This window comes from Harpia harpyja, chromosome 8 (assembly GCF_026419915.1).
Source record: "Harpia harpyja isolate bHarHar1 chromosome 8, bHarHar1 primary haplotype, whole genome shotgun sequence".
NCBI lineage: Eukaryota > Metazoa > Chordata > Aves > Accipitriformes > Accipitridae > Harpia > Harpia harpyja.
The window spans coordinates 11,457,382-11,482,446 of record NC_068947.1 but is presented as its reverse complement, the minus strand read 5'-3'; the positions used below and the strand labels follow the sequence as shown (position 1 = coordinate 11,482,446).

At 41.6% G+C, this 25,065-nt stretch overlaps 1 protein-coding gene across 5 annotated transcripts in view; it reads left to right on the top strand.

Moving 5' to 3' along the window:
• The window catches only part of AGPAT3 (1-acylglycerol-3-phosphate O-acyltransferase 3), a 97,851-nt gene that overhangs the window by 46,500 nt on the left and 26,286 nt on the right, over window positions 1–25,065 (top strand). The window contains exon 1 of one of the 5 annotated variants that reach the window (XM_052794547.1): window positions 6,891–7,315. The exons of 3 other annotated variants lie outside the window; for them this stretch is intronic. The gene's annotated coding sequence lies outside the window, so the exon portion shown is untranslated. Of the gene's footprint in view, window positions 1–6,890; window positions 7,316–7,828; window positions 7,964–25,065 lie in introns of those variants that run through there. One more of the 5 variants, XM_052794551.1, reaches the window with a different exon arrangement.

The following is a 25,065-nucleotide window of genomic DNA, read 5'->3' as shown; positions in this document are numbered from 1 at the left end:
AATCATCTGGGTACTTTGGATCTCTGTTGCAAGATGGGAGCAAAAGACCTAAGCATCTCCTTGTGTGGTTCTTTTTCCTGTACTGAAGGTATAGCAATGCCACTTGTTACTGTCATGTGTGCCCCAGAAGGAAAACATCTTCACTGTTTATGACTGTGGGCCAGTGTAGTGCTGGGACGTTTGGTAACAAACTTAGAGCCCAGTTGCAGGTGCTGCTGCTGTGTTAAGGCTGTTCATCCCTCTGTGCCTACCACTACCAGTTTCACAGCTTTACTAGGTTAACTGTTCCCTAATGTCTACCAAAATTATCTATTTGCCAAAAAATTCTAAACAAAAATTAAAAAAAAGAAACAAACAACAAACAAACCCAAACCACCAAACCCCCAACACTTTACCTTAAGATATATCTTGTTGGTACAGTCCTAGTATGAGTAATAACTGTAAAATCAGTTACACAATCAAACCTCAGGACGTGCTGACCTTAAGCATGAGTTAAGAGTGAGCCTCTAGCAGCGCCTGCTAGTAGGGACTCATGAACAGTCAGTCAAACCCCAGGCACAGGATAAGCTCCCAGTCACCTGGAAGTAATGAACTCAGTTACAGAAAAATACTTCTTATTAATGCAGTGAAGTTTCAGTTATTACAGGTATTTCCAAAATCTGACTTATGGAAGTAAAGGTAAAATGAATTCAAATAGAATTAATCAATTCATGTTTATTGAGCTTGAAAGTGAACAGCACAGACTGCAGACTCAAGAAGCAATTATACATTGCTGAGTAAATAGCATGAAGGTTCTTGTTATATGTCTTGATTGGAGAAATATTGATTCTTTTAGATTAATTCTGGTAATTAGACCAGTCTGCTTGTTTGTTTATTTTAAATGAAGCTAGCCTGGTTTGCTAGACTCATTGTCTCTAAATGTGTTCTATATTAACACATTGCATTGAACTGCGGGCAGTCTTTAATATTCTTGAATATCTGATTTTTTTTGGCATATAATTGCAGGTGAGCTAAGGGTTATTCTGGCAGATAAAAATTAATCGTAAGGGCATAAATGCTGCTTCTCAAACCATTACTCTGCCTGACTGAGGAGCTTTTGAGAAGCAGTGCCAAGCTAGCAGCGGTGACATCCAGAATTCAAGTATGGCACACAGGCTCTTTTGACTATGAGGCTTTGTTACAATAAACACCTCTGTTTACTAATTGGCTTCTAATTTTTCAAATGATGGGGAGCAATTTTTAACTTGGCAGTCAAACTGTTCTGAAATGCTGCAAGCTCCAAGAGAAATGGGTGTTCACTTTTATACTAGTGATTTCACGTTTTGCATTTCTTTCAGTGCTTTATAACTGTGCTGGGTAACAGAAAACAACCTCTGCTCCCGTGATCTTGTGCATCTCTGACAGAAGTGAAAACAATACACTGGAATGTACAGAGATGTAGAAATTTCCACACAGGCAGCTGCCCACCTGGCTTGGGTTATAATCACTGAGAAATCTCCTGTGGTCAGATTAGTGTCAGTACTGTGGCACCTGTAGGACTGAGAGAGTACTCACAGCATCAGAATTTTTTAATGTCCTTTTGTCTAGATCAGTCAGAGCTAGTTTACATGAGAAGATGATAAAAAGAGCAGACAGCATCTGTGAAAACTCTCGTGCTTTTGCTATCAGTTGTGGAGCAGCCCTCATGCAAAGTAGCTGTCTGAATTTTGCTGGTGCAAGGCAGGCATGCATTTCTAGCGGGCTAGTCATTTCAAGGATCCCTGCAGCCTTCAGTAAAAGGACATTTAGGTCACCTCCCTCTCAAACGTTGCGTTAAAAGGCTACTGTTCAGAAGAAGCTGAACAAGTGAAACTGAATTGCGACAACGCTAACCAGTCCTGGATTTCTGATCTTTGTTGGCAGCATCTTTCAAAGACTGTGTCTTACCGTAGAAGGGTCCCCTGCTCTGCAGAATTCATAATGGTTTGAATTAACTATATATGCTACAAGAGGCCTATTTAGCAATAGGATGCCAAGCTACCAGGAGATGGAACATCTTAAGAGATGGGGAGAACTGTAGATGTTTCTCTTCAGGTTTTTCTCTCATGTGGATTTTAAAATAGATGGGCTGTTTGCCGAGTGGCTGCCATTCAGTTTCCCAGCTGAATGGCCAACAACAGCCTGAACTTTAACAATGTACAGACTTCCCATTTCTAAGTTAATTTTTTTTAATGTGTGGGATACTGTATTTGTAAAGTGTTCTAGTTGTAATTTATAAAGATTTCACCATGTGCAAAAGTGCAGCTTTATGTTCAAAATGTGGTCTTCAAATTTGTGTAGGAGAAGGGTTTTTTCTTTTTGTGGTGGTTTGTTTGGGTTTTTTTTTCTTGTTGCTCCGGGGAGGGGGGGAAGAGGGGTGAGTTTCATTTTCACTGAAAAGGTGGTGTGGTGTGTGGCTGCTGCCAGTATTGGTATTCAGCCCAGAAGGGGCTGGTGTGATCTTATCTGAAAATGCAGAACAAGAAACTTTGTCCGGCATGTATTTGTTTTTGCTATCAGTCTACTTGATAGCCTGCTCTATCTTTTTAGAAAGATACCTGCTTTTGTGTATATGCAAAAAGATCTGACCACAAGGATAATTATGAATTCAGACTGATAACAGCCTTGTGAAATATTTGTCAGTGAAATAATCCGAAAGAAGTATAGCTGTTGTGTTTGGGTAGGAACACGCTGCTCATGGCAGCCGAAGTGACAGGAAGGAGAATAAAAGTTGGATACTGTACAAGGAAGAAGGGGGGTGATGTGCGTCCCTGCCCTGGTGTACAGCTCTACCTTTCTTGTTTTCTTGCCCTTTGGGTTGTGAGTAGCAGACTGCACGAAGCAGCATTGCACTGAACATCCTCCTCCTCCTCTGCAGGATCAAGCTCCCTGGTGCGGTTCAGGCTGCCACTTCAGCCGATGTGAACCGACTTGAGGAACTGTTTGGATTGTGTACCTGTTGGTTTTCCAAGCCACATTTTTCACCTATTATGCCTTCCTGACTGCAGAACAATGGGGTTTTATCTTAAGCAGCCTTGGTGACAGTCAGTCACCCAGCAGAACACCTACTGCTTCTGGTATTAGTATTTTTACTTCTCTCCCTGTCTACCCTGTGATGGAGATCGCCCAAACCCAGATATTTCAGAATGGTGGCTTTTGTCGTCCCCCCTCCTCCACGTGGCCCCCACCTCCCTCCTGGGTTGAACCCTGGAAAATTTGCTGGTGAAAGTATAGACTTCCTATAAAGAAGTGTCTAGAGGAGGTATCCTTGTCCATGTGACAAATGTCAGTCTGGTGACAGTAGGCTGGTTGGTCTTTCTCGCTTGTCACAGATCCGTCAAGAAGACTGGGGACTGTAAAGTTACAATTGAGTGGCATATATTCTGCTTCTCAGCTATGTTTTAGAGCAGCCTTTCTCCATTGCTGGTAAGCTGTGAGGAGTTAGCAGTTTGGAGGTATGTTTGTAGGGTGAAATAATGCAGAGGCTCTTCTGGGGAATTTCTGGATTTAGTACAGCAGAGTACTTACAAGAGAACTTCCCTGCTGTCTCTTCTCGGTTTTGCAGCTGTGATTCTTACAGCGTGTGGATAGCTCTGGTGTCATCTGGGGCCTTTGCTTTACTGTGTTATTCATTTACTTATTTATTTAATAATAATAATAATAAATAACTGTATTTATTTAAACTTTTCCATTCTGGCAGTACAGATTGTGATAGCAAATGCTGGAGCCGACGCATGAGGTGTAAGCGAGTGAAGCCAATGTGCTGAGTCTTGCGTCTGTCTCCTAGCCTGCTCTCAGGAAAGGGTAGGAGGGAGGTGGTGGGTTTGCTGCTGGACAGCCCTGAGAGCCTGCCTGCTCCTGCCGGTTCACTTGCACCAGCAATCATGCGTTACTGTGGATGCAATCATAGAATAAATCATATTGCTCCTCTTTTGCACAAGGTAGTGTTTTATACCTAAAATTTAAAGCAACTCAGCAATTCTTGACAGACTGACTTTCAATTTTTTCTCAATTAGTATGCAGTACTTCAAAGAAAAGCTTTGAAGTTGGGTAGGGGCTTGTAGGCATGCATACAGTGTTTGCTGAGACTTCATTTAGCAGCAGTCAAAAGCTTCTTGTTCAGCCACAGCACATTTGCATGTTGACAGATATCTCCTGGTTGGCGCTCCGTTTCTTATGTTTGAGGGTTGACTTTTTGCATAATTTTCCATCCAGAAAGCAAAGTGTATCATTCTTCTTAAAACACTTATCTCAGATGATCACAGATGAGGCTTTTTTGTTTATCCTTTATTTTGCATCCCTGTTCTAGCAAGTAAGGAAACTGTGCCACAAAGCATTTTCCGGATTCACACAATCTATCTAGAAGAAGATGGGTCCCTAGGTTTCACAACTTGGTGTGCAGATGCACTTGCACTGCTGAAATTTCTTTTGTAGTTTATTTTTATCTGAATACAAAGGATGAATTCCCACTTGCCTTGAAAATTTAACCACTTGGAGTGAAGAGGAGCATTTTGTGTAGTCTTAGAGATGAGTAGACACAACTGAGGTTTTTCTTAATCATCAGAGACTAAGATTGGCAACATTATATAATTACATAACATTGATATATTTTATACAATACAAGAGACCTGTTACTCAAATAATTTTGTACTAATAGGGCTTCTGTTAGATAACTCCTTTTCTGTTTGTTATGTAAGGGCTGGTATTACAGAATCACTGTTTGAATACCAGCACTATAATTTTAGAATTGCTTTTATAATAGAAATACCAAGTAAGCCTTGCTCCAATTATAGGCAATTATTGCAATATCCTAGGGGTTTTTTTTGTTGTTCTTTTTTTTTTTTTCCAAATGAGGCCTCTTAATAATTGCTACTTTGGTTTTGGTTTTTATTTACAAAATTCTGAGATTGTCCTGTGCTCAGTCATTCCATTATATGCATTTTCTGTAATGAGTATTGTGCCCTGGAAAAGTATTGATCAGCAGTCCTGGAAACTGGTGATTGAGCTTCACCTACAAAAACAATGCAAGTGCCACTTTATAGACTCTGCATGTCTGGAACCCTCCTGTCATCTTTGAACTACATGTATGTTTGTGTCTCGGGTTTGGGGATTTATTTTAATATAATTGAATATAATTTTATTTCTGTAATTGAGAACAGAAGCAGTGTGAGCAGTTCCAAAATGAGACTGGGGAACACAATCAGTAAAAATTCCTTTGGAGCCCACAGAAACTGATTATTCCCAAGCAAGAATTTAGTGGCAAGCTATCTCCTTCACTGACAAAGATGTATTAGTAAGACTTTTATCTGTGCAGTGACTTGAGAAATGTGGTTGAACTACAGGTGAGGTTGGAAGAGGTTTTACAGTTGACCTGGACTTCGTGCAGGATATAAGAGGGCAGGAGGACCTATTGATGTGGTGCACAGAGAGCACCTAAAGTTTTCCTTTAATTCATGAATGCTGTGATGCTTCTGTCCTGGTTGAGAAGTTGGTTTCTACTGGACACTATTCACCACACTTTCTGGAGTAAGTCATATTTATTTTGTGTGTGCTTTTAAACTCAGAGGCAGCTTCTTAGATTCTTTTTCCACCCAGCTCCGCTGAACTTCGTACCAGATAGAATCTCCTATTTGGCTGTGATTTTTAAATTCACAGCCTCTTTTTTTCCTTTTTGGCTGAATAGTTCTAAGTATTGCCTGTTTCTTTGATTATAAAAACTTTCTATTTATAAAAACTTTCTATTTATTGTATCTTAAGTGTTTTTGTACTCTCTCCTTCCACTTTACTGAAATCTCCTAAAATCTCTGTGACTCCACTTACAGGGCAGCCAAGGGTTTAAGAGGAGCTAACAGCATGCCGTAGCTTTCTGTAGTGCTGCTGATAAAGTTTCGTCAGAAAACGGGAGCGTCGGGGACTGTGACTACCACTTCAACTTTTCTTAGGCATTTAAGCTAGATTTTGTTTGGATTTTGTTTCTTCTTGTTTCTTTTAGAGGCCGAACTCTTACCAGGTGAGGATCAGTTATGCCAGTGTATCTGCATGAAGGGCTGTGTTGGTGTAATGGTAGGTGAATGGGAATCACACTCTTCAGTCCGACTGTTGTGTCCCTGTGTGGACGTGGCTTCAAGTCTCTCTTTATCTGTACCGTCCAGATTATGGTGCAGAACAGCCAGATGGGCCCCTGAGCCTTAATCATACCAGCGGCACCGTGTTCCTGCCGCCTGGGTAGGGTGTAACCGCTGCCACCTTGTTTCTTCTCTAGGCTCTGATATCCCATTTTTGTTAACGAAGCCACTGGAGTGTGCCTGCTGTGGCTCAGGCCTCCCAAAAGCCCTGAATTTGGAGCGGGGAGAAGAGAGAGAAGAAACCGTTGTCTTTAGTTGGGTAGAGCTCTCCTCCAAGGCCTGCAGAGAAAGGGGTAAGGGCAGTGGAGTCCCAAGTCCTGCTCCGAGCAAAGCACCCGGGAGCGTGCTCCCTGGCTGGCTGCCAAGTCCCTTTCTTTAGTCTGTGCAGTTCAAAGATGTCCCTTTGTCACTCTGTGAAGACGACCAGTCCTTCTGCCCTGCAAGGACTGTACTCTGGATGCAGACCAAACCCTTTCTCTGCTGTGATGTAGTCTCAAGCCTTATGTTCGCTCTTCATGGAGAAGAGACAAGCTTTGGTGGGACAGGAGGTTCCTTTGTGTTAAAATCTAGATTTTGTTAAAATCTTTTGTCAGTTCTTAAAAAAAAAAAAAAAAAAAGTGTCAAGTGGCAGTGCTGAACATACATACCTCACCACACGAGCGAATCCAGTTGATTGTAGCCTGGTAATTTGCTGTAAGAAGATTATTGGATTAGAGCAAAAGCTTGGTTTGTCAGCAACACCACCTGACAGTAATATTTCTTGAGAAGTATTACCTATTTTAAATATTAGTCCACTTTTGCCCCAGTCATACCTTCATTCTTGAGGGAAGAGGGGCTTTTTTAGTTCAGTGTTTTACAAAGCCACAGAACGGAGAGGACACCCAGCTTCTTTTTTCCTGCTGCTGAGCAGTCAGTTTTAGTAGCTGCAGCGCTTCCAGATTTACCTCGATGTGCTTTTGTCATCATAATCCCTCCTCCATGTCAAGACTGATTTGCCTTCCTAGTCAAGACTCGCATCGTCCGTTTTTGCGTTTCATTTCTCCTCCTCCTTTTTTTGGTTCTATTGATCAATAACAAATTGGGAAGATGTTGGTAAGCCAGTCAGGTATATGCTTGCTAGCTGGAGTCTGTGCTACGCTCATCGCCCTGGCTTTAGCCTATTACTTGTATTGGTAAGTTGGATTTTGTGCTGTGACTGCAGTGGTGGCTTGTCCTTTAAAATGCTTTCTTGGGGTGGGCTGGAGAGCGTGGTGGTCCTTTTGAAGTGCTCTCAAAGGCTGATGTGTGGCTGGGGTAGATACCTTCCCTGATTTGTGCTGGTGCCCTCTTTATTTGTCATGGGACTCAGTTTTGCTGTTGTTTGAGTTTTTGTACGTTTTTATTCAGCTGAGAGCATAGCGGCTAAGGATGCCATAGCATGCGTTGGGTAAGATGGCGATTGTGTCTTTCCAGTTAGTTGTGAGAGCCTTTTTAAACTTCTTTCACTCTTATTTCATGCTCTTGCTTAGCATTCACATGGCTGTCTCTCTTGGCATGCAACATGGAAATTAGGCTGCGATAGGCTTACAGTGCATTAGGGTGTTTGTGGGACACCTGTGTCTTTAGTGCTTCAAAAGAAATGTTTCAGGCAGGTGCAAATTAAGGACTGCCATAGTTTCCCCACCACCACCAGGAGCTCAGCAGGTTGCTTCCCCTTGGGGGTGAGCTGGTGCTGGGGAGGGTGGTGGCATGGAGCAGTGGGGCCGGGAGCCTGGGCGTACTTGGGTTTTTTACCATGCTGCAGGAGCACGTGGCGATGAGCCTGCGTGCGTTTGGGAAAGGTAAGAGCAGTGCAGGGCTGCCCTAGATTTCTGGGCTGGCTTCGTTTCTATGCGTCTCTACATATGTCCAAGACTTTCAGCCAAAAGAAATCTTGGAACTTCTTAGAGCTGTGTCTGGAGCAAATAGCAACTTTTAGAAACCCAAGTGCAATCTGTTGACTAGTTTTAGTGGAAAAATTACATGTCTCTTCAACTATAAAAGGAAAAGCCTGCTGGAGTTGTAATTAATATGGCTACAATTGGAAAACTTTCCAAGGGGTGTGATGTTGCTGAGAGCAAGTCTCCAGCATAACGTGTGGGTTCTTTTGTTTGTTTGTTTTATAAGGCAATGAAGAGACAAATAAATGGGCGGGTGATCTTCTTGGCTTTATTTTTGCCAAGTATTTCCTCCAGGCAGTTTTATGCCTGTGCTATTTACAAGCCTACAATCCTCTGTGTGTGTATGCACACACTTCTAATATTAATGAGTTTATTTATGTTTAAGCTTTACAGTTGAATCTCTACAGATATGTAAGCTTTCAGCTATACAGCGTGGCAGCTCAAATTAAGATGTGTGTGATTACTAGCCTCTTTAGTCCTCAAAATGTTCAGGAAAATGGGACATATCTAAGTGACTTTACAGTTTTAATGTTAAAAAACAGGAAATGTAGAGCTTAAGGATGTTAACAGCTGTCCTGCTAAATGTTCTTTTTACCAAAGAAAGTACATGTGGTAGGTACATACATGAACACAGTGTGGTTTTTAATTAATACCACATCTTGACTCAGTATTGGGGTGTAGTATATGCATCTGATAGCAGTTATGCTTTTGTATTGATACAAATATAAATTTGTGTGCATGTTATAGGCGTAGCATATACATCTCTATTGTCATTCTTTTTTTTCCCCCCTATTTTGTTCACTCTGAAAATTCTTGACTTGAATCCAGGTCAGATCAGGTTTGCAGGAGAGATTACAATTCTGCACAGCAGGAATTAACTGGTATTAGGTCAGATCCTCTTCTTCAACAACCTCAAGGTTCAGGAGAAAATTAATGACATCATCTATTTGTTTGTGAAAAGAAAGCTCATTCGAACCTCTCTGATTAGATAGGGATGAGACCTAACACGAGTACCTCAGAGTGGTTTTTTGGCTTTGTTGGTTTGTGGGTTTTTTTTTTAATTTGTTGATGCTTGAAGAAAGCTGACTTTGATAAATATTCCAGTTTATTAATTTTTTTAATGCAAGTCTGCTCTGTAGGAAGTAACTAGAAAGACTAATTTTTTTTATTCTTCTTAAATGTGTTAGTTTTGCTGCTGCAATTCCCTTAGAATATCATCAGCCAGAGCTGGGGTGATTAAGATCAGAGATAACCAGTTCAGCGGGGAATCAACTTTGCATATTGAGAGATTAACCTGGTTTTTTTCTGTAATTCCATCTGTGATCTTTTGCTTCTCCTTGATTGGAGCACCCTTATTAGCTTGCTGGACAGGATGTATTTTGGTCACATTCTGGGCTAAATTTAGTTTGTACTCTCGAAGGAATTTGTCTAAGGAAGTGAAGGATTTTTGTTCTTCTGGGATTTATGTGGCACCCTGCAGGCCTGCAGCTGACTCCCTTGCTGCGTGTCTGATGCAGGAACACCACCAACCTCAGAAACGACCTAGGAAATCCAGCGTGCCCCCCCCACCCCCCCGCAAAAAAAACCCAACCCAACCCCCCAAGAAACAAATGTATTGCTCAGATATGTGAAGGGTGGTGTTCAGGCAGCAATGGAAGACATGCAAGGGACCATCACAGTAACAGTCTTCTGAAGGTACAGGCAACCATATAGCAAATAGTCCAGAAGGCACACGTGCATCTGCCCATCTACGTCTCCACACATAGGCTTGTTCTGCTATCGGGTATGAATGCCTCACAAGATACACTGCAGCAATCCAGTGTATGTATGGGTTATATAACCCATAATGCAAAACTAAAGTCCACAGAAATTATAAAAGCATGAGACATCACATTTTCTTCTTTAGTGAGAAGTCGGGAGTTTGTTTGGTTAAAGTCTCCCCACAACATGAGACCCTAAAAAAATTGTCGTTTTTTACCAATCAACAAATTGCTTAGCACATCAATAATGGTTTTATCATTCTGTGTGTGCTTGTCGTCACCTAATATATAGGATAAACTCATAAGAATCCTCCTCTAATTTTTTGTGGTTTTTGATTGACCCATTCCAAGCTTCAAAATGTTTGAAACAAATGCCTTTTCCTTTCTTTTTACCCTGTTGCCAGATCTGTCCTCTTAAGTTTCAGCTTCTGGCCACCAAAGGAGCCCAAAATACTAACATGTATTTAGTTTGGTTAATTGGTATACTTTTTATTAGAACTTACGGTCATTTAACTCAATGATCTTACCATGTTTCTAGCCCTGCCTTGTAGCTTGAGTAATGTGTTGAAGCATCTGAACTTGCCATGAATGTTTTGATTTCATTAATGCACTGCTCTGAGTTAAGAGCAAAATAATTCAGATCACAAAGTTTTGGCTACTGTTGTATTTTGTACTGCAATAGTTTAGCATTTTTTGAGAAAGATTGAGAGAGGGGAGGCCTGTGCTAGACTTGCATGTATATTCAGGCAGTTTCAATGAGCTGCGTAATTTCACTGCCCATTTATTTTATTTGCTTATTGACTGTAAGTGTGCTTTGCTCTCTTGGTTTCAGGTGTTTGAAGCAATAGTTTAGCACATCATCTTTAATGATGTCTATCTTCATCTTCACTTGGATTTTATTAGTATTTCCCATCATTGTATTTTTGGAGTGAATGTATTGTCTGTTATTTTAGGCAGAATAACCTGGAGGTTCCTAATTTGTACTTGCTGGAGGGGTGATTTGCACAAAGCGAGGGCAGGTCATTTCCGTGTTGGTGGGGAGCCTGGCTTTGCTGGCTCTGGGGATGGTTAAGCACACTGGGAAGTGCTGCAATGTAAATGCTAAACTGGTCAAACATGAGCTTTAAGCCCTGCTCCTATCAAGTTAGTGCTCGGTTTGTGTTTTTCTTCGGAGAGTAGCGCAGCAAAAGACTGCATAGTGACTGCCTATTAAAATATTGTTTTAAAGAGAGATTGACTTCTGAGGGAGATAAATAAGCAAAAATGAGCAGCCAGGTCATCTGTTAGTGCTTCTGCACCAGTTCCCCAGCCCTGAGGGGAGCAGCAGAGCGGATGAAGAGCATGGCTCTGCTGGCGGGCCCTGCCGTCCCTGCTGGCTCAAAGGGAGAGAGGGCCCCCTCACGGGTTAGGGGCTCTTGGGATGGAGATTTAAAAATGTATGCCTTGTCTAGACTTAGTGTATTATTCACATGTCTAAATGCCAGTCCACTTCACTGATGTTTTTCTCAAAATGGCGGGGGAGAGGAGCATTATGCATTGGCTGGCACATTCTTTGTCAGGCCTGTGGTGCGCAACTGTCTGCGCCACCATTAAGGGAGGCTGAGGAAGAATGGGCCCGAGCCTGGTGGAGGAGCAGTTCAGTTTTCCGGGTGCATCTGTACAGAATATCACTCGACACACAAAGCATGACATGATATATTTCTATATAACATCTATTATCTGTGGATAATGTGCCCATAATCTATGGGCTTGCTGTGCTTGAAATATCACCACGTTTGTGTAAAAGACACTGTATGCTTTGCTGCTTTATTTAGGCAGCTTAAACTGAAGCACTGAGAAGATAGGTGTCCTACATTGACTGGGTAGTTGTCTATGAGATAAGTGCCTGGAGATTAAAACAGCCAGTATCTTCCTAACACACCCGTAGCACCAATCCATGCAATTTTAAGAGCATAGAGTATTCAAATAAATCAGGAGTTTTCAGCGAAGTTGAAGCTTTGATCAGTGTTCTCAATGTTGATTTCAAAGGGTTGTTTCTGTGCTGTGGCTGCTGCTCGTGGATCTGCAAACGTGGAAATCTTGAATATCTTAAAAACTCATTACTGAAAGAATTTCATGACCATGCCCATGTACATAAACCATGAGTTTATCCAGGCTAACATAGAATTGCTCTGTATTTAAATTTGGTGACTTGAAGAGGTTGAGCTTGGCAGATTTTCAGCCTGCTTCACTGTGGAAATAAAACTTAATGTTGTGCTGTTCAAATACATTTTATCTGTGTCCCTCTCCTCAGCCATATGTTTTGAACACATTGAGGGGTTTCCAGCCATGCTTGGCTGGCAGGTGGCAGCAACGGTGTCTCCAAAATAACTGGAATCCTACAAGTTTCATGGAGGTAGCTGGAGAGAGGAGAAAGGGGCTGTTAAGAGCCTCACCTTAGGGAAATGTTATGACATAAAGTTGAGTTTTCTTTGATAGCCAAGTTTCTACAAAGATGTGAGCTTGTAAAAGTGTCAGTTAACACTGAAATACAAGTTTGTAGGGAACCAGGCTTTTGGAACTACTTGTTAAATTCCTTTCTTCAGCTGGCTGCTTTCTAACGATGAGTATCTGATTACTCAAGCTCTTCTCTGCAACCAGAGCAATTGTTAAGCATTAACTACATGAAGATTCCTATATATTGGTCAGAGTTGGAGCGTAGGAAAAACATGAGATATTAAAGGCTGGAGGAAAGACTGGAAGAACAGCTGTCAACACTGCACAGATTGCTTTTTACTCTTGAACACAGAGTTGACCTCAGGGACTTTGCTGATCATGCCCATTGCAGTGGTTGCTCTGCCGCAGACCTCTAGTCCGGAGAGCCAGGCACTGTTACTCTTTCACTGGGGATGTGCAACATGCGGTTCCCCAGGCACTTGGTCCCCAGTGGCTGATCTGGATGCCCTTTGCAAACAAATGATGTCAGACTGTGACATGAAACAGTTGTCTCTTAACACTCTGAAATTTGGAAGATACAGTGAGAGAGACCCATCATTTTAGTGCTAGCGAATAGGTTAAGAGTAGCGAAACAAGTGCTCTAAGGAATACTTAAACTTGCATCTGTCTTAAGAAGGATGAACTTGCTTTAAATCAAATCTTTAGATCTGCAGAGGTGGTAGAGGAAGAAATGAATCTGTGCCTGAGTTACCTGATGGGACATGTCTACACTGCAGCTGTGATGTGATTAGTTTTAAAGGAGGGGTGAAATGCTTGTAAGAGTAGCCATGGCAACATAAAGCTCACTGCAGGCTGCAAAAACCGCCTGGGAAGTGGAGTGAAAACTTGGGCAGTTTGGACTTAATTATTATTGCTCAAAGTGCATTGCCTGCCTTCCTGTAGAGCTCACTTGATGATATTTCAAGGAGGAAAGAGGTCTCAGAATTGTTTCCCATGGTCAAATATGAGGTCTCAGCATCCTTTTTTCTATGGAGATTGTAATTGCAGGCTTGTAATTTTACAAGCATTCATTATAAAAATAATTAAAAAAAAAAAAAAAGAAGAATATAGTTGGGTGGGACTTCTGGAGAGTGCTGTCTGAGTTTGAGGAGGCTTTCAGCAGGGTTTTGTTCAGTTGGGTTTTGAAAATGTCCGAGGATGGAGTTTCCTCAGCCTCTCTGGACAACTCGTTCCAGTGCTGAACCACTATTTGTATGTTGTTAATACAGCTAGCAGTAGTACAAATCGGTGTTATCTTTTAATGTCTGGAAAGAGAGAAAGGAAGCCTTGGTGAGGAGCAGGCTTTGCTGTTAATTCCTTTCAGAAGAAATTTTGGGAATGTAAAGGGCTGTTGTTAGTGAGAAGTTTTTGATCTTCCCAACATCTGTGTTTGGGCTCTTTGAGTTTAGACCCTTGTGAGCTGCCGCTGGGGGAGCGTGTGCCCTGGCAGGACTTGGGCCCCTAATACGGTGTATGTCTGTGATGGCTGTCCTGTACATGCCCAATGTGATGGCTGCAGCGTGGATCCAGTACTCTCTTCCTTTGCACTGCTTGTGTTCGGGTAGTGCAGCCAGACAGATGGTGAATGGGTGAGAGAAGCTGTGTTGGTGGCTGGGCTTTGTGATGTGACGTCCCAAGATGACTTCATACGTATCCAAAATTTTGGGAACTGAGATGCCTTCTTATTAGTCCATGTCCAAAGGTGAGCAATAGGTCACCTTTTCCAGAGGCTGCTTCTTGAGAGAGGCCAGTTGACAATGCAAAGCAAAATCTGAAGTTTGGTGACCTTGAAACTGAAGTAAAACTGGAAGTGGCTCATGGGTTTTCTTTGTTGGCAGCCTTTTTGCCTGGAAAGGACAGAATCAAACCATATGCAGGTGTCCACAGTGTGGCCTTGTCTATGTGAAGAGCTGATCTCTCATCCTGCATTAGGAGTCTGCCAGGGAAATAGATGCTATCAGCAGCTGGGGTTGCTCTCCTTCTCCCGCTTGTCCTATAGTCTGAAATATATGTTCATCAGTGATTGGTCAAAGATGATCTCCCCCACATCACTGTCATGCATGTATTCTGTTTGCTTTCGCACAATCCAATTTATTTATAAAACTAGAAGCTGAAAGCAAAATTCCAAGATGTGTAGCAAAGATCATAAAGTGCTTGCAGGAACTGTCATCCAGGGAAACACTGAGGAGACAATTGGCTGTGTATACTGGGAGTAGGTAAGATGACAAAAATGCCGTCAGAGTGTAGATATCAAGAATGCATTAACACAGAGGAGAGGGAGAAGCTTTGCAGAGAAAACTAACTAGAAATGATAGTATGAAATGAAATGTCAGAAAAAAATGTTGTACTTATAATAGCCCTTGTGCAAAATTTTTTTAGCAGAGAACACAACTGAGGAAGTGACTTGTAATGACAGAAGATTGATGGGAACTTGAGTTCTTGGGAACTTACTGTAAAAATAAAACTCACAAACCGTTAGGATACTATTTTATATCTTGTGTTCAGGAATAGCATCAAATGCACTTTACTAAATAGACCATCTTTCTGCTTGGTACACATATTGCTATGGTGAGGAGAGAATTAAAAACAAAACTTCTGTTGTTCTCAAGAGATCAATAATAGAAGCTACACTGCTGAAAATAGACATTTATGTGAAGAAGAGACAAGATAAGTCAGGGATATTTTAGGTTTACTATCCTCTTGATGTGTCTGAGAAATTTTTGGATTGACCAGCAGTTGCCTTACTCATCCACTGGGAGCAGATCTGGTGGAAGGAAGTTGATGCATGGGGCAGAGCTGAAGAGGGCTGCACCGGTGTGACGAGTGTGTGCATGTGGATGCGGCTTCCTTCCCGCACCTAGCGAGTTAGGAAACAAATAGCCCTGTTCGGAGTTTTTTTCTGGCAATTAGTAAGCTCCTCCTGCCTGATTAAATCAAACTGTTGTAGTGGTGACATCAACTATGTCTCTGTGACATGGTAGTAGCTAGCTATCAAATTGATGTCAGAACACCCGATTGTCATTTTACTCTGTGGATTCAGCAAGTAGGGGGAAAATTAAAGTGATGAGGATTTCTTCTGACATATAAATAACTCCTGTAGTTGCATGTAGCAAGGAGTGGGAAATAACGTGCTGAATATACTGGCATGGAGGTGGAAAGTGATGGATGGAAGACTTGTTCTCATCGTGAATTCAAACCTACAGGTGGCAGGGGGGAGCATGGTCTGGTGGTGATGTCTGCTCCCCTGTGATGCTTTGTTCCTGTACTCCGCCTTAGTCTCTCAGCTCTTCAACTATCTACATTTCAAGGCTGCTATCTTCCCCTTCCTCTTCGCTACCTGAGCGCTCTGTGAATCAGATTTGGGCATCCTCCCTGCTCTTGGCTCCATAGGGATGCGGGGACGGTGCCGTTTTGAGGGAGGTTTGTGCTTGCCCTGTGCAGTTCTTGGACTGAACTTGCTGTTGACCTCAGTAGTGGCAGTCCCATGTGTCAAGTTTTCTGTTTTGCAGTTGCATGGCTCACTTTGGAAAATGTCCCTCCATTCAGGGGAGTGACTCCAAGGGACAGCTGGGAGCTGTGCACTTTTGTCATTGAGGAAACAGTACGCTGATCTGGAAACAGGCGACGTTTTCCGAATGATGCCTTGTTATACAATATTTAACTTGTACTTCTTTAGACCCTTCGCTGTTCTCTGAAGAGTGCTGGATTACTGGTGTTATGAAATTTATTTGGGCTATCTAGAAAAAAATTCCTAATATTTTAAAGAAGTCACTGCGGCTAATTACTTTGTTATTTGCCACTTCAACTAGCTGGCTAGTGCTCTGGCCACTTGCTGTTGGCTAACCTCTCTCTTCAGTGAGGGTGGAGGCACTCTGAAATTTTCAGCAACTTAAGAGCTGTACAGATCAGAGCAGGTGATTCAGGAAAGGGTGCTCCAGAAGATCTTCTGTCAAATTGTAAATTCCTGAATTGAAATATAGAAATACTAAAGTTTCTCACTGAAATAGCTATATTTTAACCTTTTTTTTTTTTTTAAAACAAAACCCCCCTTTTTTAACCTGATTAAACTTCAGAATTTGGGACCTAATGAGAGACTTAATTACCAGATACAAAGCAGATGTTAATCTCAAGTCAGAAAGTAGGAGTCAGGGTGATGACAAACTAAGTGTGTTACTCTTTAAATATTTTTTAGTGTTCTTCCTGTAGTGTTCATTTAATGCTTAAAAAGTGCCCCTATCAGCATTTAGGCATAAATCTGACCAAATCCTGTTTTGTGGTACCAGTTGTAATTGTAGTAGCTTCAGACTTTTGTATTCATAAAAACGCATTTTCACCTGTGCAGGCAAACTATCTGGCTTAATAACTTCAGAAAGAATGAAAAGCTTTGGAGGGATATTGAATTACTCTGAAAATCCACTCTGGACAGTATTCTTCTCACTAAAGAGAGTAGCCACAGCCAGAATGTGTTCACTTCAAGAACAGAAGCCTACTATAAGGGGAAAAAAAAAAACCCAAGACATGAGTACCAGGGAAAGTCTGGCCCCATTTAAAATTCAGAGACCTCATTTTCTCCCACCTGTTTTTTATTCAGAGATTGTGAGAGGCTCTTTCCTTTCTCAACTCCCAGTTGGGTTTTTAACTTTGAATGAACTAGTTGAAATGAAGAAAATAATCTTGCTACACCTGCTAGCTCTATCGAAACCAGAAGTAATTAAGGCAAAAAGTCTTTCTTTGCAAGAGGAATTGAAGATGCTTACATTTGAGGAGAAAATGTCAGTATTGGCATTTGCTCAATGGGAAAGACTGGAAATAATACAGCTGCTAGATGCAGAATGTGATTTCCTGGTTAAATCTTGACTTGACCTCCAGTCAGGTGGGGCAAAAGTCCTGAGCTCTTCAAAATAATAAAAATGCCCCTTTTTCAGCTATATTGAGAAGAACTCACTGAGGCAACTTACATGTTCAGCTGTTTCTGTGGTTAATTACATGTTTGTAATAGATTATATAGCCAGTTTTGGTCTCAGTCGTCCTTCATCTTTTTAAGCAACTGGAGTGTGTTTCATTTTTGTAAGGTTTTTGGTTTTTTTTTTTAATCAAACTAAAAACCTGGGTTGTATTTCTGTCTCACAATACGTAATTATATTGTTGGTTTTGCCCACCTTCACATAAAGTGGAGGGGTAGTTTGTAAGGATGAGTCTGGGGCTGGCTTGGGTGCAAGGTGGGTTACTGTGCTTCAGCCCTTGCTCTCTAAGCTCCACCTGGCCTGTGGCAACCATGAGAACTGTGTCAGCACCCAGACTGCTCGGGGCAACAGTGCCCTCCCAATATTCAAGGTGTTTGTGAAGCAATAACAGTAATGTGCAGAGAGAACAAAAGTAGGAGAAACCAAAGATCTATCACAGATAGAATTTCTTTAGCATTTGTGAAGTTAAATGCAAGGCAAGAATCTGTTCCAAGCCAGTTAAGAACTGGGAAGAATTACTTCTTTTTGTCTGTCCTTTTTGAAAAGAATATATATAAAATGTTCATTTTAATTCTCTTATTACTCTGTATTGGTTAATCTATGCTTTAGCTCAACAGGAAAAATTCAGCTGGCATCAATTACTTTTGTGGAGAGGGAAGAGATTTGATATTCTTGCCACATTGCGTGAAAAAAAGGAAGATTCATACTTCTGTCAAAATGCAGATTTTTATCACAGATTTGTGGGATCACAGATCCTGTGTAGCAATTGCATAAGTGTGTAAACTGCAGTGGGATGGAATAAATAATGAGCTGACTTGAGAAGAACTGTGATTATGGCCACCCCAGCCTTTTGACATTACTTGTAAATTGTGAAGCCTCCTGGCTTCCACTTCCCACCGTTTCTCTGATTATAATGCTAATTTTCTACAGACCATTTCTTTCCAAATACTAGCATAACTACTGGGTTAAAATAAAATTCTCTCAGGCCTACAAATGCTATCCTGGAAACTGCTGGTATGTGCTGTGTATGTTTTTTTTATATATATATATATGTAAAATATTTATCACATATATAAAACTATATAACTTATATTTATATATTTATATGTGATTATATATCATATATATAATTTATATTTATATATATATAAATATGTATATAAGCAAAGTGATTTTCAAAACCATGCCTGTGTGGAATTTTGCCCTACCATACTTGGACCTGCTGGTAGCTGAGGAATGTTGTTTATGGGTGTCAGTACAGTGCTAACGCACCAAATCTACAAGACCTCCAGAGCATCCACAGCGTGAGCTGTAAACCTGGCTAAAACAGGTCATCCCCTCCACCCCCCCCTCCTTCCAGGGAGAAGCATGTAGCTGCTTGCTCCCCTGCCCAGAGGTCTGGGGTCCTCTGTCATGGAGAAAACAGAGATTTTCCAGCCCTGGCTGCAGGAGTGGGCATGTGTGGTTTTGGCCACTTAATCCTGCTGCTGCATAGTGGAGAAGTACTTTTAATCCTTTCCTTTCTGTGAGAGAGGGAGGTTTCTCAGCTCCTCCTGAGGCTTAAGGAAGAGGTGACGATGGGGGAATTAGAGCAGATCCCTATGGACAGTTGTAGGCTGTTGACCTACTCTGTCCACCCCCGACTTTGGCCAGCTGAGGCCCAGAAACCTTCAAGCCATATCACTGGGGCACTACACACAAACTGGTAAGTCACGACTTTAGACAAGTTCACCTGGCAGCAGCAGAGAGCATGAGCAATACAAGCATGCAGGAGCCTGTGGGGATGTGCTCTACATCTACAGCATCCTGAAGCTGTGTGTTGTCATTAAGGAAAAGATTTCCCATGCCTGCAAGTGTAACTTTGGAGCAAGTCAGAAACATGCAGATACTGTGGTTATTACAGGTTTGTTGGCTTGTTTTTCATGATGAGCGTTCAAAACTGCTTAAATGTCTTGTGCTTGGTGACAGTTTTGTTCATTGCAAGTGCAGTGATTAAATGATGTGTGATACCTGCCAGACTATGCAGTAAGCTCTGTCTAACTGTTAGCTCTCACAGGTATCTGTTCCCTTGCGTACAGGGGTAAAGAGATGCACAATATTTACCGAAGGTGCCACTGATAGTCCTTTCTTGGATGTCATTGACAAGTGAACCTGGCTGGGAAAAGAGAAGGGAGCATTTAGCACCAAGAGTATCCCAGTACTACCTGGCAGGTATCATGTCCCAGTATTGCCTATCATCTGCTGCACTTGAAATTGGGCACGACACCCTGCTGTTGCACTCAGAGTGAAATTGCAGAGAGCAGTTAGCAGGACAGAAAATACTTGGCTGTCCTTTAGAGAATTGGAGTGGACCTGTTCGACCTGCTGGAGTGTGCCGAGTTGTCCAAGAGCTTCTCCCGGGCTGCTTTTGCTCTCAAAACCTGTGCAAGCTGGAAACTTTACAGCATTTTTCAGAATTTGAGGTTGATGTACAAACTGAATACCAGATGGGCAGGCAATGGATGCCTGTAATGCCGTACACAATGGTTGAATGGCATAAATCCACTGTGACACGCAGCAGGAATCTTGCACAGGCCTGGGAAGTTGCTGGCATGTGTAACAAAAAGAGGAGAGTATAACATGAGGGAAGCAATAGGGAACTGGAGAGCTAGCAAGGATTAGCATCCTGCTTCTTCCTGAAGGAGTTTTATCTAAAGTAGCAAAGGGGGGTGAATAGCTGGCCCCAAGCAAACAAAAAGGGCCAGGGGGAGGTTTAAAAGTTTCCAAGATAAGGAGGAAGACTGGCAGAAGGTGTTTGACAGCCGTTTCTGAGTGAGTCATGCTTAACTGTCTGTCTGGAGCCACAAGGAATTTGCAAAACTGGATAATTGTTCCTATTTATTTCTTAAAATATATGGGATATGACAGTGTTCTAGCTCATGCGTTTCAGCATAAAATGGCTTGCTGTGGGCTGGTATTTTCCCCTGGTTTTATCTCTTTTTCTTTTAAATTGCAGTCTTGCTTATCTTCTCCCTCTCTGCGTAAGAGCCAGGTCCATTCCTGCTGTGTCTTGCTGTGCCAACAGACTGGTGGGAGCATCGCTCCCCCTTGCCCTGGGTCAACGGCTTGTGTCTCTGTGTGGCTGCAGCAGGGAGGTTGACTTCTGTAGTACTGCAAAGAAAGGCAAACATGCAGCCCTGTATAGCCCCCAGGAAGAGCATTCAGCGCTGGGAAGGGGTGTGGGACCCCCGTTGCGCTCTTGGGTTACTAGCACCCTTTAACGGGGGAGCTGGTGCATTAAAACCTGCGTGTTAACTTGCAGTTTAGCTTAGCTCTGCTGCAGCAAGGCTTACTCAAGTGCAATTTCTTTTTGGTTTAGGAGACCAGAATTGAAAAGCTCTTATTTTTTGCCCCTAACTGGTGAATTTTCTGGTTTCTTCCTTTAGTAGAAAGGGGGAGTAATGTGTGTCTACCTGCCTTTGGTTTTCAAAATGAGGCTAATTGTATGCCATGTAGAACAAGATAAGTTACGGGTTGGGTTTTTTTTTGCTCTTGATAGCAAGCAGGTCAAAGACAGAACTTGAGCTCAAATGCTTGCAGTTGGGTAAATCTTTGTAATCAGTAATATTCAAGTTTAGGACAAGGTTTATGAAGGCCAAGTTCTACAAGGGCTTTCCCAAGTTTCTGTAAATATGCATATACCCGCAAAACCCATCTGTATCTATAAGAAATGAGCCAAACTTGCAAATTATTATCTAATCTAAATTTAATATGCAATTAAGGTTTTGTAATTATAGCTTTAGGAAAAACTAACTTTATGTGTTGCTTATACTAAAGCAGAAGTGCCAGACTGCAGACCGAACGATGACAAATGGCGTGCATGTATACAAGGGAGAAACAGCATGCAAACACCTACAAGCAGTTGTAAATGACATACTGTAATAGAAACTATCCCAAGTTTACTGAACCATAAGGCAATGTTTGTCTTCCTGAGATAAAAACAAGTTACACGCATGTACAACCAGGTTTTGAAGTAGTGGGACTCCTTCACTAGAAAGCTCAACAGAGAATCCTGCAGTGTCTTGCAAGTATGGTGAGGCTGTTCTACAGAAAAAAATTCTATCAGCCTAGTTCAGTGATATTCAGCCATGACATCAAAGTTGTCTGGGCTGTTTTTACGCAGTGAACTTGCAACAGAATCTCTCTGGTTTTCCTGTTGTGAACAGAAAATCCTTATGAAAATACCATTGTTTTCTTTGTTGATAAAGAGATGCTTGCAGGGAGAGAGGTTTCTTAACCGGTTCTGCTTCCTTGTGTAGGTTGCCTTGCAGCTAGCAGATTTCTAAGCAAGTCAGGATTCATTTCGGTTATCTGATCCATTTGTTTAAATAGAAGCTGAGTTAACTGAATGTGTATGCTGAGGAGAAATTGAATTTGTGCACACTTGCTCTCTCTTTTTTTTTTTTTTTGTATGTGCCAAGTATGATAAAAGGAAATGGTTGAAATCAAATTTGGAAAATAGCCATTTTAATATTGCTTGTGTTTTCAGCTGTAATATTGTAGCAACAAGTTAGAAAAATATAATTTCATCTCTAGCAGAGGCATAAGCACAGTCCTCTCCGCAGCTGGGGAGGAGGCTTAATTATGTCAGTAACACTTCATTTGGGGCAGGGAAGAGGGAAAACTGCCCCTTAGGTGCAGTGATATGTAGTATCAAGAGCTGTTTTATCCCCTTCTGGTTCCATTGAGTTGTTTGAATATTTTTCTTTGGTTTGTTTACATATTCTGTGGTCTTCTATCTACAAAATACGAGTTAAACAACTGGTTATCTTGATTTATGTTTTTGGGTTTTTTTTTTTTAGAGCAACCCATAGCTTGATAGGAAGCTGCCGCACATTTTAAAAGTAGGAAGGAGCTCTGAGGCTGAAGTCCTGGTAGGATGTGGACCTCTTAAGGATATTCTCCATAGGGCAAGGGGGTGTTGCAGTGGCAGGAGGTGCTCTGAGCACATAAACGGCTCCCCACAGTGGGGCCATACCCTAGCACGGCAGTTGTGGTGTGAGGGGATGACTCTCTGTGGTCATTCCCCAAAGGGGCTTGCTGGTGCACAGAAACTATTCACGTGTGCATTTTATTTTGTAACCTTCTCTCTCCTAAAGCTTAATTGGTAAACTTACAGTCTTGTAATAATAAAATTAAAGATTTCTAAAGAGTGGAGGAGGCATGAACAGGGACTAGTGTTTCTGTTGAGGATGTGTGTTCCTCATGTAGTTGTCATTGTTCTGAGTGACCATCACATCATGCTTAGAGTTAACGCCTACACTTTACCTATGGCAGAAGAAAATCAAATAGTTTCTTCGGGACTTCTCATTCTCCATGCCTATTAAATGACAATGAATGTCAGAGAAATATGCACAGCTTTTTTTTTTTTTTTTTTTTAAGGTTGATGTATTGGCATCTCATTAGGATGGTAAGTCAAGCAAAAGGCTTTCTATTTGATGGAAATAGACTAATCTCATAAAAAATCTCTACAGATACTGAGCCAAACCTATTGACACTAGTGGAAGTTTCTATGATTTAATGGGCTTTAGATCAAGACCAAAATAATGAATATTATTTCAGACAGATAGCAGTGATAATCTTTTACTCTTGACTTTTTCTAGAAACTGGCTGTGGTGCTGTTTCAAAGCCACGATTGATAAAATTTCAAGGAATAAGTTCTCATGTAATTCCATGATGGTAACTCAGTAACGTGTTTTTTTTTTTTCTTTTTGAGATGATATTCCTAGTTCTCACTACTCGGAAACAAATTTGCATCTTTGTGACCTAAGTTTAGCTTAAGGTCCTCTTCTATACACTTCAATTTTAGAAATTCATGAGAAGCAGGATTTTTAATGAACTTTTGAATCAGCCTTGCATTTCACTGAGGGATGTGCAGGGAAATTAGAATCATAGGATGGTTTGGGTCAGAAGGGACCTTAAAGATCATCTAGTTCCAACCCTCCTGCCATGGGCAGGGACACCTTCCACTAGACCAGGTTGCTCAAAGCCCCATCCAACCTGGCCTTGAACACTGCCAGGGATGGGGCATCCACAACTTCTCTGGGCAACCTGTGCCAGTGCCTCACCACCCTCACAGTGAAGAAGACCTATATTGCGTGAGAAACTAAGAAAATCTTCCTGTCATGCTTAGGTTTAAAAGGTTAGGTCTGTAGTAGACAATTTGTGATGCTGTGTGGGATGTGATTGAATAGTTGTCTATTTTTACAGCATATCTGGAGAATCCTTAGTACAGACTGTTCAAATGGATACCAAAACTGTTGTTATACCTCACTTCCTTTCATTTGCTTATTAGCTATACTGACTCACTGCTGTTGATCTAAGCTATGTTTTCTAGCTTACTTTGACAGCTGTGGTTGCCAGTGGTTTTTCTAAACTATGTTTCTAAAATAAATCAGGGCTGAGTAGAGACTGCTTTCAGTGGTGCCATGGCAGAGTGGGCAGGACCCTCAGGTTGCTTTTTTTTTTGAGGTCTGGGGCGATGCCTTAGGTAAATACTCTGTCCGTTGCTTTAGAATGGCTTCTGCATCACATGGGTCAGGCTCCCAAACTCCTCATCCTAGAAAGAGATGCGGTACAGTGCAGGAAGTAGAAGACCATCAATTACCTACTTTCTTCCTGAATATTTTCCTATATCGGGTATTTGCTATGAATATATCATTGCACTTTTAAAAGCTAGATAGCCACTGCACTTTTGTCTTTTAGCTAGAAAAGTATTGCATATTCTGCAAGGAAAAATTATTTCTTAGAGGTAACTGAGGTAATTACTTATAAGCGTTGAATGTAACTCAAGATGATCAATGTATTTTGTGTGGTATGTCCCAGAAATATCCAGGAAAACAACCCACTGCTCCTGTGGTAATGCAGTACTTCTGAGGGATGCTAGAATGACCAGACTGGAACCTGTACTTTTATCCATGAAGTAGGTATAGGCAGCAGCATTGAAAGCTTTCCCTCATGTCTCTGCCTCGACGGTTGGGTAGCTGGTTAGTATTCTTGGGTTTTCTGATTTTGTAAGGGGAGGTGAGGGAAAAGATGCTTATGCTAGTGACTTTCATAGCTGGTTTTAAAAGAGAAGTAGCCTGAGTTGGGTCATCAGAGGAATCTGGAGGGTAGAAAGTACACTGAGAGAACAGGCGTTTTCTTCAGCTTCTGGCTGCTGCTGTTTGTACCTGTTCTCCTCATACACATGAAGCTGCTCATGGAACAGATAGTTCTCACTTTGAATAAGAAATAGTTTTTAATTTTCCTTGTGTGTTTTTGATGAGCAGAGTTTGTAGAATTCTGAAAAACAGTGAGGAAACTCTGGTGAGACATGGCCAACAAAATGCCTTTTTGCACTGCTTCTGACTTGCAACATTATTAGCCTTTCTTCATAGACAGGGTTTGCCAAGTTTATACAGACATCAAGGAGATTTACAAAGCTTAATCTGAAAAATATGGTATTTCAAAATATGATGGTAAAAGGTAGAATTCAGTATCGTAAGGATTTCACTCAATTCCTCAACTAGCAAAAATGTTACGAGGTAGGTGAAATACCAGAATTCAGGGTGGGGGCAACACGGAGCAAAAGATGTCTGTAATTAGTTTCATAAGTGGAGATAAATATGGTACGGTAGAGCGGAAGCAGCTGGAAAATGGCAGCGGCGTGCTCAGAAAAACTGAAGGCAAAAGGCTAGAGATGCAAGTACTGGCTGCTGCAGTTTTTGGTGTTGTCAAATACATTAATTCTCACTGGGTTGGAATATTAGAATCAGTGGACCAG